The sequence below is a fragment of the Halichoeres trimaculatus genome, unplaced genomic scaffold (assembly GCF_033239565.1).
Source record: "Halichoeres trimaculatus isolate MK-OKI-2021-1 unplaced genomic scaffold, fHalTri1.1 fHalTri1_scaffold_6, whole genome shotgun sequence".
NCBI lineage: Eukaryota > Metazoa > Chordata > Actinopteri > Labriformes > Labridae > Halichoeres > Halichoeres trimaculatus.
This window is the reverse complement of record NW_027437184.1, coordinates 6473533-6482963: the sequence shown is the minus strand read 5'-3', so window position 1 is coordinate 6482963 and position 9431 is coordinate 6473533. Positions and strand designations below refer to the sequence as shown.

The window sequence follows — 9431 nt, the reverse complement described above, 5'->3', positions numbered from 1 at the left end:
AATGATGTTTCAATTGAAATTGAGGATTAAAGATTGAAAGAATTTCAATCTAAGAAACTGAGCTGAAGCAAATGTTTCTCTGACTTCTGAAGCTGCGTATTCCTCATGTCCAGAAACTCACACTACCAGACATGCACGGATGCACACGCAAACACAGGTGTCGTTTTCCAGCGCGATGAATCTGCAGATGCAGCCTCCCCGCATTCGGCGCGCAGCGGCTGACGTCAGGAGCGGAGCGGAGTGAGAGGAGTTGAAATAGGGCAGAGCAGGAGCAGAGCGCGGAGAGGAAACCAGCCGGACCAGCCGGAGGATGGCAAACCACCACAGCTGCTGCTACTGCCGCTGCTGCTGCTGCTGCTGAGAGTTGGGACTCGCTATTACCTACAACTACTGACACACCGGCTTTTTAATTCATCTGAACCCTTCCAGCCGAGCGGAGGAGGAGAGGAGTGGAACTAAAGGAGCGCAGTTTGGACGCGTCGCTGCGAGGAAATCTGTGGCACATTTTGCACGAATTTCCTTTTCTTTTCTGTCCTCCTGCCTTGGAGTACCACAGGTAAGGTGTGAGCTGTGCGCAATGAGGGCTTCAGTGTCGCTTGAAGGCTATTTCTGAATATTCTGTGCACAAGTTTGGTTGTTTTGGATGCATGACGCTGCTTTTATCCGTGACTATTTGCATTGGTAGTGAGAGTGAATGGAAACTGTGAAGAGGGTGGCAGTTGCGTGCTTCAATTTTGAATTAGTTTGTGAGTAGCTGAGGAGAAATGCATTAATTATAGAAGGAGATGGCTCCAGAATTTACAGCCTGGAAGATTTGTGTGAGGTGCAGCGTTGTAGTGCACACAGGGCGATGTCAGTGTGTGACAGTGTTTAACCACACTGCCTGCTATGTGTGTGCCTATTGTCTGGGTGTGATTAATCATTCAATATGACAAGATACCAGCTTTGGTGAGCTCATATATAACAGTGTAGGGGCTCCAAAAACAGCAGGGTTGGGTTTGATTAAAGGTGGAAGCAGGAAACCTCTGCCAGGTTTGTTCAAGCGTAAGAGAGGGTCAGGAATAATAGCACGGTGAGACACGCACATCCCTCTCCGGGATCTCTGGCACGCATTCCGGGTCCCAACTACTCCCGTCCTCCTTGGCAAGCAGACCATTCCAGGGAAGGACTAACGACCAGTGCCACATGAAACATCTTCCACTGACAAGCAAAGAAACTCTCAAGAATGAGGGGAGGAGAAATTCCTAAACAAGACGAGATTCTCTTGTCTGATTGTATCTAATGAGCTGCTTCAGCGCGCCCTCATGGGAGAATCCTCTCAGTGTCAGTGGAGACGCTGGCACAGCGGCAGCAAAGCCTCCGTGACGGCCAGCGGAGTGGGAAATGAGGATTGGTCTGCGCGCACGCTTCCGTGATGTAGCGTTTATAGATTGCAGCGGAGCTCTCCGTGGTGCTGAAAACGCTCCAGCCTCGTCCACCTCCCTTCTTCTCCACTCTCCCGCCTCTTTCTGGGGGTTTTGTTTTTGTTGGATATCCTCCCAACCTGGAACCAGATATGGAGCAAACATCCAGCAGCAGAATTATGGCCATTCATCACTCTGCTATCTATGAAAAACTGGTTGTAAATCTTCAGTCCTTCAGCTCTATGCTGGGCCAACAGCCCTCCAGACTCTCAACTCAAGCACGTAGAGGCTCACACAAACACACAGGCACATGCATACAGCAAATGTAAGCACATGTAGAGAGCCGGATCAATATCCCTGCCCTCACTCCTGGATGGGAATACTAAAGGCAGCAGATCTCAGCGGGGTGTGTTTGAACTGTTGGATCTCATCTGAACTCTTAATTTACAGCATCATACAGGCTGTCCGTAAAGTCTCTTTACAACTTAAAAACATATATTTTGCAAAGGCGACTGGTGAGATACCATAATCAGATCAGTTCTGTGTACTCAGTTGTTTGTAGCCACATGCATTTGTGTATTTGTGACAGAGGAACTGTTTGATGAACCCCCTAAAAATGGTTTCTCTTCAAGAAATGGCACAATGTGTGTCTTTGTTTACCAAAACAAAATCTGATATGCAGACCCAGACAAGATATTGTGTATGGAACAAAGATGCAGGACATCACACTGCAAAAACTGAAATCTTATCAAGTGTTTTTGTCTTATTTTAAGTAAAAATAGTCTTGTTATAGTTGATATGTATAACATTTGATAAGTCAGTCGAGAAAAATGTCTTGTTTTAGGTTGTTTAAAGACAAAAATGAGGTCTGAAATACTTGTCATTTGAAAAATTTGAGGTATTTGCTTGAAAATTTGCTTAAAACTAGAACGTCTTAAACCAAGTAACTTTTCTCGTGCTTTATTGGCAGATATTCTTACTTGTTACAAGAAATTCAGACCTCATTTAGTCTTTAAATAACTTGAAATAAAACATTTTTTGGACTAGTCAGATGAATGTGGCTCATATTAAGTCTAAAAAGATATTTTCTACTGAAAATAAGACAAAAACACTTGATAAGAGTTCAGTTTTCTCAGTGCACTGACCTAAAGCAAAAAATCACTGCTGTCATTGTTTCCATTGATGAGGCTACGCTGCAGCCAACGCTGCAAGAAATCGAGTAACATCTTGATCTGATTCATGCTTCTAATGGAGCCCATATGGAGAAGCATCTACTCCTCATTTTGTGACAATTTGTTTTTGTAATATTTTTTATTAAATTGTAAAGAGACTTTATGAGCACCCTTTATAAGCTTTAAACACTAGTCTAGTCGGGTGAATGACGTGGTCAGTTGGTAAAACTGATAAATGTTCCTTAATAAAACAAATGTTTCTCATTAAAATCTGATATTGTGCAAAAAAGTTGCTATGGATATGATTGTTCACTCTACTACACTGTTAAAAAAAGATCTTAAACTGGTGATCTTTAACCAACTGACCAAAAAATAGACAAAAAACATTAACGTCTTTAGCATTCTGACTGCTTTAGTACAGCAAAACCTATATTATCAAGTTTCAAAATGACATTTTAAAATAAGATTTGAGAGGATACATCATAAAAGATAACTTATTTCTTCAGTACACCTGCATAACTTCTCTGAAAGTGATGAAAAAAATGATAGATTAATGGGACTGATTCTTTAATTGGTTAAAACTGATAGAAATGTGATATAAAATACAATGACACCAACAGAAATGCAAACTACAGATTGAAACAAACATTTAAAATGAAGTCTGAACAAGTTTAAAGCATATTTCTGACACCAACCCTTGTTTGTCACTGTCCCACACTGGAAAAACTGAAATCTTACCAAGTGTTACAGATAAAAAGCAACATAAGTTAAAACATCAGTTGGTGAAAGAAGGCTTAAAATATATCAAACCAAGCTAAAAGATAGATATGTGCCATTCATAAAAACAATATGAGACAAACAGTACAAGGAATAAATAAATTAGTGAGGTAAAGTTGCAATTTCTCTCATTTGTTAATAGCACTGATGGCTGCTGGTACAAAGCTTTTTTTATACCGTCTGGTTTTTGTCTTATTTTTAGTAGAAAATGTCTTTTTTGACTTGATTTGAGCCACATTCACCTGATCAGCCCAGAAAAATGTCTTGTTTCAAGTTATTTAAAGACAAAAATGAGGTCTGAATTACTTGAAACAAGTACAGAAAAATCTGCCAATGGAAAGTTACTTGCATTAAAACATGACTCCAGTTTCAAGCAAATTTTTCATGGTTCATTGGCAGATTTTTTTTTACTGGTTAAAAGCTATTCTGACCTTATTTTTGTCTTTAGATAAGTTGAAACAAGACATTTTTTGAATGAACAGTTGAATGTGGTTTAGAATCAAGCATAAAAAGACAATTCTTACTGAAAATAAGACAAAAAACACTAGATAAGATTTCAGTTTTTGCAGTGCAGTCAGTGCTGAGTTTGAGTGAACAGACACCAAAACAAGCATTTTAACACCAAATACAACATTGTTTCTGACAGAAAGGGTGAAAATAAAGTCAACTTGAGTCGTTACGGAAGACGCAGAGAAGCACAAAATTCAGATTAGGTTGGATTAGCTCTGTTTGGATTGACTTCATCGACCCCCATGGAGCATAAAACAGAGTGACAGTAACACTGTTAACTGTAACATTTCCTCTGCACCCAAATACTGTAGTAAAGGGGTCGTTTCCAGGCCGTCTTAAATGACTCCTGCAGGTTTTCTGGTTGCCCCATCATGTCAGAGCAGTTCTGCCGAGCACCCCCGGGTCACAGTCAGCGGGTTGAGAAATAATGATGCAGCCCAGAATAGTGACTCAGCCGGGCTTATTGCACTTTGCAATCTGCTGTATAACTTATTAGCTGTCTAGCCGACAGCCATTACAGCGCAGTGTCCAGCAGATTACGGCTGCTTGTTGGGCTTCAGAGACAGCCTAATAGTGGGATGAGTCACACACTTACAGATTGACACTGAACACACACACTGTGGGCACATTGAAGTCTGCACACACACATGAGCAGCACTGTAACATCCTGCTCATTAGAGATGGGTCGGGCTGCTGAAGAGCTTCCTCGCTGCTTAGCACTTAAACCTTGCAACAGCCAGATCTGGCTTTGAGCGGTGCATGTGTGCAGCTGGTCATGCATGTAAGTTGAATAAAGAAGCAAAAAATTTCAAGGGTCGTGATAAATCCTGTGTTGTGTAACCAGGCTGGGAGAAGAGTTTCCACATGCTTCCTCAAGTCCTGCATGATTGGCTGCTCTTAGAGAGGCTATCTGTTTAACCACGTCTGCAGACGAGGATTTACACACATCAACATGAGCATGTAATCGACTTTCTGAGTGACGCTGGTGAAACATAAGCTGTAGTCAGATTCCCCTCTCCAATGAGCAGCTGTTGTTTTCAGACTTTTAGTTTCTCTGATGTTTCATTGAAGTGTCTTTTAGTCACCAAACCAAACACGTTAAGTGGTTGACACTCCATTTGGGATGAAATCAGTTTAACAATTTGGTGCATGAGACTCTTTAAAGGAATCTAATGTGGGAGGTCAGAGGTCAGACAGGAGTTTGGTGTCTCGCTCTGGGACGTTTTAGCTGAGCGCTCGCTGACAGGAGAGGCTGAAAACAGGTCGTTTCGGTAAAAGCACAATCTCTCTACCCACTTGCACACTTGACTTTGCTGCAGCTCACCGATACTAAACACTGAAATACAGAGAAGCCTGAGTGCTGGAGATAGATGGTGGAAAATATTCAGCACCTGCTTTTCCCAGCTTGAATACAAAGTGAGGGTAAGAAACTCACGCTATTCAGATATCCCACATGTGAGAGCTCTCCTGTAGTCCTGCAGGTCTAAGTCCCATGAACCTTTTCGAGAGTTTTCCAAGCAGAGATCCAGCAATCAGATAACAGAGCTCTTCTTATTTTTCACAGCATTTACAGCTAGGTCTGTTAGAGGCTGGGACGGCTGCAGGATGAAGGGGGATTTAGCTGCTTCCAGCTGTTGTTTCTGCACAAACACTATTTCCTGAGCCAATTTTAAGATGTTCTTCTGATAGCGCTGTTGGTGTTCGTCTTTACATCAAGTAGGCACAGAGCAACAGCCAGATCACATAGATTATAAGTACTAAACCCAGCTGCATGGCTAAAGTTTTCAGGAAATGTTAAAAATGGGATAAAGAAGAAGTTATTAAATTTTGGAGTTGATCTGGATCACCGACTGGATCCAGGATTATTTTAAAGGATTATTTATCATTGTGAGATAGGGCTGTTTTCACCATATGTGTTTATAACTCCACCATAATTTCTGACGGATGTAAGAGTACAATCCAGATCTTGGCAATATTCTGGATACTAAGATCCAGAATATTAAATATGTACTGGGTCATCAAAATTTTTAACACTTTCAGAAAACAAATTATTGTACAAACCTGCAACTAACACCAAATTGTAGCAGACAGTCTGCTGAAAGGGAGTAAAACATTAAAGTAGGACTAAAGTGTTGGTGACAATCATAATATGCTTGGAGGAGGTCTGCGCTCTCTGAGTGATTTTATAGTTCCTAAAGCTGTTAATATTTGGGTTTCATTTTTCTCATTGGTGTAACCATCTTCTGTTATTACTATCTTGATTTGTCAACTCTGCAATTCAATCAATCAAACCAACAAATGAAGGAAACATGCAAACAGAGGCCAACCACAGACGGGATACTCGGTGGTATCGAGCTATACGCTACTTTACACAGTCTACAGTCCATGCACTGCAAAAAGCTGAAATCTTATCAAGTGTTGTTGTTTTGTTTTTAGTAGAAAACGCCTGTTTAGACTTAATATGAGCCACATTCACCTGACCAGTCCAGAAAAAATGTCTTATTTCAAGTTATCCTAAGAAAAAAATGAAGTCTGAATTGCTTGTAACAAGTAAAAAAAAAGGCAATGGAAAAAGAGAAAAGTTACTTGTATCAAGACATTATTCTAGTTTCAAGCTAATTTTCTAGCTAATTTTTTCCATGTCTCATTGGCAGAATGTTGTTATATATTATTGAACCTCATTTTTGTCTTTGAATAACCTAAAAGAGGACATTTTTTTGGACTGACCAGTTAAATGTGGCTCATATAAAGTGTAACAAGAAAAAAAATACTTAAAACAAGACAAAAACACTTGATAAGATTTCAGTTTTTGCAGTGTGGTTATACTCTAATGAAGTTTTTATTTGTAGTTACAAGTAAACATAAATAATAGTAAGTATTTCCAGAGAAATACAGAACAAAGAAGGACAAGTGAAGACGTTTTGGAAACATGCAATGATGTCAACAGTTACAGTGGAGTAAACATTCATGCACTGCAAAAAAAAAAAAAAAAAAAAAAAAAAAAAAAAATGCGAACCAGTCCAGAAAAATGTCTTATTTCAAGTTATCTAAAGACAAAAATGAGGTCTGAAATGCTTGTAACAAGTAAAAAAAAATCTTCCATTGAAACAAGAGAAAAGTTACTTGACATTATCCTAGTTTAAAGCAAATTTCTCTTATTCCATTGGCAGATTTTTTTTACTTGTTACAGGCAATTCAGACCTCATTTTTGTCTTGAAACAACTTAAAACGAGACATTTTTTCTGGACTGATAAGTTGAATGTGGCTCATACTAAGTCTAAAAAGACTTTTTTTTTAACTTAAAAAAGGATGAAAACACTTGATAAGATTTCAGTTATTTTGCAGTGTGCTATGAGAGGCAGCTACAGTAGCTAGGGAGCACTTTGAAAATTATTTTTCCAATCTTGAAAATGTCCTCACAGAGCATCACGAAACTATGCTTCATCAACACAAGGCTGATCTGATCCAGTTGGCATTTGAGAGGGTCTTGACTCCGAAATTTAGGAAACCTTTAGTCATTTTTCTTTTGTGAAATTGTGTTACACTGCTTTGGTCTGCTCCCAAGCTGCTGTAGCTGCCGCTCCTTGCATGAATGTTTAGTCCGGTGTCGCTGATGACTTTGATGCTTGTGTTTCTGATAGAAGTGAAGTTGTGTGTCATTGCTTTCTGCAGGTCTTGTTGACATTCTTTACACTGCAAAAAAGTGAAATCTTATCAAGTGTTTTTCTCTTATTTTAGTGAAAAATGTCCTTTTAGACTTCATATGAGCCACATTCACCTGACAAGTCCAGAAATTTGTCTTGTTTCAAGTTATTTAAAGACAAAAATGAGGTCTGAAGAGAAAACTTACTTGCTTTAAGACATTACTCTAGTTTCAAGCGAATTTTAATAAAAAAAAAAACTGCTAGTGGGGTATGAAAAATGTGCTTGTCAAGATAAGAATAAGGTTTTAATACAAGTACATTTTTCTTACCCCAAAAGTAGATTTTTTACTTGTTACAAGCAATTCAGACCTAATATTTGTCTTTAAATTACTTGAAATAAGAAACTTCTCTGGACTGGTCAGGTGGACGTGGCTCATATTAAGTATAAAAAAGACATTTTCTCCTGAAAATAAGACAAAAACACTGGGTAAGATTTAACTTTTCTCCATTGTATTGCATAAATCATTTTTAATGGAATAAATCAACACAAAGCACTACACTTTTGTTTTGTGTGTGTTTTTATTTTCTATTTTGTGGTGAACTGCCCTTTTTAGTGAGAGAAAAATGATTTCTCTGCCACAATGCCACTGTCTGGCCAAAGCAGAAAAAACTTTAGGTTGAGAAAGTGTTCCCCCCGTAAAAAAATGTATTTGTTTCTGCCTCTGAGTCTGAGTACTGTGGATATTTAAAGTTTCAGAAAGGGTATTCAGGTCATACATGCTGCATCAATGGTTGTTTTTCTGCCAAATACAAACTCTTGACTAGACCTGACCTGTTTTATAAATTCAAGGTAGACGCTGCAGGCTGTGAATGACAAATTTCTAAAGAGCCCCGGATGACAATTCTGTTTTACGCTTAAGCAGAATAAATTAAATGTTTCATATCAATTACAAAACCCCGCTCGTGAACAATTTCAACCCTTGGCATCACACCGCCTGAACCCCATGCAGAGCTCATCTAATCAGAAGCGAGATTTATTTCCACACAACAAAGCCGTCCCCTCGGGTGAACCAAGCCCACTTCCTTACCCCCTCTTTTTTTTTTTCACGCCTTGTGACTTCGATTTGTTTGGCTTTGCAAACAATTTTCCAAAGAAACATAATTAGTGGTGCTTGAAAAACAAAGGTAAAAAAAAAAAAAAAAAGCAGCATTACAGATGGTGAGTCACACTCTTATGGGCCGCACACGCTCAGTCTGATGTGGCTGATGAGATTAGTTTGAAATTGAAGTGATGGAAGTCTTTCTCATGGGTTTCAGCGAGGGCACGCCAGCACACACACACACACACTCATACCTGAAGATTTGTGACATGATTAACATCAGGCCTTTGACGATGTGAAGCACTTAATATGAGTGACACTGAAATTGAGGAGGAACACTAAATCGCAGCGTTAGAATCTGAGTCCTTTTTATTCTGGTGACACATCACCGCGCCTGTCTCCTCACCCGATAACTCCTCTGTACTCCCCGCAGAGCGCCGGGCCACAAAATGTTGGCAACACGCTTCACTTGAAATTCTGATCACTAATGTTGAACTTCTGAAAATGACCTTTACGGCTGCATCCCACATGAACGCAGCAGCCGAGCGCGGGGCATCAGGAGCATGGCTCTGAGCAAACACTGCTCTCTTCCTGCTCTGCCTGAATGGAGGAAACTGACGAAAGAGTCAGCAGAGAGGCAGAAACGCGTAGAGGGGTTACGGAAAGGTCACCCAGTGTAACTGTTTTTCTGCAGTGAGTTTAGTCAGCCATCTGCCTGTCCCTTTTATTCGTCGCTTCTCTCCACTGCTGCTGCTTGTGCAAGATGAGTTGTTTGAGAGGCTGTGATACAAGGATGTAAAGTTACTTCACTCATCGTTGGCTAAT

At 39.8% G+C, this 9431-nt stretch overlaps 1 protein-coding gene across 1 annotated transcript in view; it reads left to right on the top strand.

Annotated features, from left to right (window-relative positions):
- The first annotated feature begins 240 nt into the window (after nt 1-240).
- fstl4 (follistatin-like 4) overlaps nt 241-9431 on the top strand; it is a 314099-nt gene continuing 304908 nt past the window's right edge. Inside the window, exon 1 of the mRNA XM_074672211.1 lies at nt 241-556. The gene's annotated coding sequence lies outside the window, so the exon portion shown is untranslated. The remainder of the gene's footprint in view (nt 557-9431) is intronic.